Below are 3,294 nucleotides of genomic sequence, written 5' to 3'. Positions count from 1 at the left end.
TTTCTTTTTAAGTTATTTCCATTTGGGATTTAGTTTTCCTGTAAGCTTTAATATTTTTAGACTACTTTTACCTATGTATCAATTATCATTCCAATTAGTAATCTCAATTTGCGATTATAATTTTAAGTTAGTTGTAGTAATAAGGTTAGGTTAGTCAAGTATTTTTAAGTTTTATAAGTTTCTTTTATTTTTTCGTCACCTTTTATTTTTCAACCATTTTTCTTTTTCGACCTTTTTCCGACGAACTCTTTTTCTTTCTTATTTCTCGTTATTCTAGTTTTAGGACATAGATTTTTGTTCTACTCCTTATCTAACTTTCTTAAAATTACGAAAATTTGTTTTAAGTGGTTAAATTGATAGACATCAAAATTTTCTGGTTCGTAGTAATAGTTGGATTTGTACGTGGACGGGGTTATTGGAGTCAAACAGTCCTCAATTATATTGAGACCAAACGAATCCTGCCCCTCTGCTGCATCTTTTGGCTATTCGAAACGTGGGCAAAATCAGAAAAGTCTATTGATTGGATAACTTATTATAATTTTTCTTTCCTTTTAAAAACTAATAGGATATTCAGTGAATGCACCGAGCAAGACGTTCACCACCTTTTGTACGTTCACCACCTGTAACTAGATCAAGACATTTAGCAAATATTACTGCCGTTGATTTTTCTTTAGAATCGTCATCCAGTCGACCAAGTACTTCAGTTCAAATTTCCGATAATCCATTTTTTGAACCCGACCTCACAATTGAGAATCCGGAGAATATTCAGGAACGGTTCGTAGATCCTGAACCACTAAACTTTCCTCCGGAACCACCAATCATTCAAACAGAGATTGTTGAGGAACGAACCATTAAATCAGAATCCTCTAGTGATTCCGATTCAACAAATTCAATTATGGAGAATCTAGAACCTTTAAGTATGGAAGACCGAATGAGAGCTAAACGCACTCGCCAAGGTCACGCAATTACTCATCCAGACATTAATGCGCCAGATTATGAAATCAAAGGACAAATTATACACATGGTGACTAATCAATGCCAATTTAGTGGTGCGCTGAAGGAAGATCCAAATGAACATCTACGTACCTTTAATAGGATCTGCACACTATTTAAAATCCGAGAAGTGGAAGATGAACAGATATATCTCATGTTATTTCCCTGGACTTTAAAGGGAGAAGCCAAAGATTGGTTGGAATCGTTACCTGAAGGGGCAATTGATACATGAGATGTTTTAGTTGAAAAATTTCTTAAACAATTCTTTCCTGCATCTAAAGCCGTAAGACTTCAAGCAGAAATTGTTACGTTCACACAGAAACCAAATGAAACTCTATATGAGGCGTGGACAAGATATGGAAAGTTGTTAAGAGGATGTCCGCAACATGGTTTAGACACATGTCAAATAGTACAAATATTCTACCAAGGATGCGACATCACTACAAGGAAAGACATAGATATAGCAGCTGGTGGTTCTATTATGAAGAAAACCGAAACTGATGCTTACAAAATTATTGATAACACTGCTTCCCACTCACATGAGTGGCACCAAGAAAAAGATATCGTTAGATCATCTAAAGCAGCTAGAGCCGATTCTAGCCATGACTTAGATTCCATCTCCGCAAAGATAGATGCTGTGGAGAGACGAATGGAAAAGATGACTAAGGATATTCACTCAATACGAATTAGTTGTGAGCAGTGTGGAGGACCACATTTGACAAAAGATTGTCTCAGTATTGAATTAACAATGGAACAAAAAGAGAATATTTCATACATAAACCAAAGGCCTGGAAATAATTATCAGAATAATTATCAACCGCCAAGACCAATTTACAATCAAAACCAGAATTATAACCGAAATATTCCATACAACAACCAACAAGGTCCTAGCAATCAACAAGTATCCAATAATACTTACAACCAGTAAAGACCTAATTTTCAAAACAAACCACCACAACAAACCGATGATAAAAAGCCGAATTTAGAAGATATGATGACAAAGCTAGTTGAAACTCAAACACAGTTTTTCACATCTCAGAAACAAACTAATGAACAAAATGCTCAAGCATTTAAAAATCAACAAGCTTCTATTCAAAATCTGGAACAAGAAGTAAGTAACCTAGCAAGGTTAATAGGTGAAAGAAAACCGGGAAGTCTACCTAGTGATACAAATGCTAACCCCCGGAATGAAACAGCTAAAGCCATTACCACAAGAAGTGGTACAACACTTAAACCACCTGAAATACCTGTAACTTCTGATGAAGCTATTCCTACTCCACAAGAACCACAACCTGATCAAGATAAGGAAAAAGAAACGGTAGTTGAAAAGGTTAATGAAGATAACACAGTTAAGGCTAAACCTTATGTTAAACCATACCAACCACCACTTCCTTACCCGAGTAAAATGAAGAAAGAGAAACTTGAAGCCGAGCAATCCAAATTCTTGGATATGTTTAAACAGATAAATGTAAATCTTCCTTTCATTGATGTGATTTCAGGAATGCCTAGATATGCTAAATTCTTGAAAGATCTAATCTCAAATAGAAAGAAAATGGAAGAACTCTCGGCTGTTACCATGAATGCTAATTGTTCAGCAGTGCTGTTGAATAAGATACCAGAAAAATTATCTGATCCAGGAAGTTTCACAATTCCATGTTTTCTGGGTAGTCTTAGTTCAATAGAAGCATTGGCAGACTTAGGTGCTAGTATAAATCTAATGCTGTATTCACTATACGCTAAACTAGACCTTGGAGAATTGAAACCAACCAGAATAAGCATACAACTAGCCGATAGATCAATAAAATATCCTAGAGGGATAATGGAGAACATGCTAGTTAAAGTTGATACTTTAGTATTTCCAGTAGATTTTGTTGTTTTGGACATGGAAGAAGATTCTCAAGTTCCTCTCATATTAGGAAGACCATTTTTAAACACGGCTAAAGCAATGATAGACGTGTTCGGTAAGAAATTGACCCTAAGTATAGAGGATGAGAGTGTTACCTTTTCAGTTGATAGAGCAATGCAACAACCACAATCTGCAGATGATACATGTTATTATATTCAAACTATAGATGCACATGCAGAATTATTAGAAAAATTTCCAGAATTACAAGGAACAGGAGAATGTTCTTTAGGAGAAGGTAATGAACCAATTGATGAAGCTGAAATGTTAGCTACACTTATAGCTAATGGATATGAACCAACAACAGAAGAAATTCAAATGCTAAAAGAAGAAGACAGATATCGATATAAATCATCGATAGAAGAACCTCCGAAATTAGAGTTAAAGCCACTTCCGAA

This window comes from Rutidosis leptorrhynchoides, chromosome 2 (assembly GCF_046630445.1).
Source record: "Rutidosis leptorrhynchoides isolate AG116_Rl617_1_P2 chromosome 2, CSIRO_AGI_Rlap_v1, whole genome shotgun sequence".
In the NCBI taxonomy this organism is placed as follows: Eukaryota; Viridiplantae; Streptophyta; class Magnoliopsida; order Asterales; family Asteraceae; genus Rutidosis; species Rutidosis leptorrhynchoides.
The sequence above is the reverse complement of the archived record's forward strand: the minus strand, read 5'-3'. Positions refer to the sequence as shown.